Genomic DNA, 916 nt, shown 5'->3' with positions numbered 1-916 from the left:
CGGGGGCGGGGGGTGCCGCCGCGTTCCCCGCTCGGCTGCCCGTCCCCCAGCATCCCCCGGCCCGGCAGGGACGCTCGGCCTCCCCGCGCCCCGGCACGGGAGATTAAACAGGGAGCGCGCCCCAATTTAGCCCTTCAGCGAAAAAACACGGTGGGGGGAGGAAGGCTGGGGATGGGGCCACTTCCCTCCAAAACATCTCCTCTCGATGTGCTTCATTTACCTCCTCGTCCCAACGTCCCAACGCAGCCCACACCCCTTCCCTCTCTCTCAGCATCTCCAACAATTTATTTTGTCTCATTAAATTTAATTAAGAACGGAGTAGGTGTTCCATATTTAATAAAAAAAAAAAAGGGGGGGGGGGGGGGGGGGGGGAGGAAGCAGGGGCATAATAACCTCCAGGAGGACTAAAATAAAGAATTGCTATTCAGATGCGGGCAGCCACAGTGCAATTTTTTATTACTCTTTTTTTTTTTTTTTTTTTTTTTGCATTGTCTTTTTAAGAGCATCTAAGCACACACACATAAAAAGCTAGAAGGCATGCATTCCGGAGTTATTCCTATGCATATCCCTGCAATAATTTTCCGCTTTCCTTCGATAAAATTGCCAAATAATAATGAATCATTTCATAAATAATGGGTTTAGAAGCTTATCAGGGCAGGCGGGCCACTGCTGGGGTTTTATCTCTCTCGGCCACATTGCAGTAGTGTTCCGCTCTGCATACTAAATAGGAAACTGGACGTGATGTGGAATTAGAGCCTCCCCAGCTGAAGCCACCCAACACTTACTACAAATATAGCCGCGATGCGTAGGCCACAAAATGGCTCCACTCACTTTTCCCAATGAAAAGCAAATGGTGAGTAGAGAGGAATCCGGCCCTGTAGCGGGCCGAGGCGGTGGGGGCAGTGGGCTGGGGTTT

Source organism: Aptenodytes forsteri, unplaced genomic scaffold (assembly GCF_000699145.1).
Source record: "Aptenodytes forsteri isolate BGI_AS27 unplaced genomic scaffold, ASM69914v1 Scaffold119, whole genome shotgun sequence".
NCBI classification, from domain to species: domain Eukaryota; kingdom Metazoa; phylum Chordata; class Aves; order Sphenisciformes; family Spheniscidae; genus Aptenodytes; species Aptenodytes forsteri.
The sequence above is the reverse complement of the archived record's forward strand: the minus strand, read 5'-3'. Positions refer to the sequence as shown.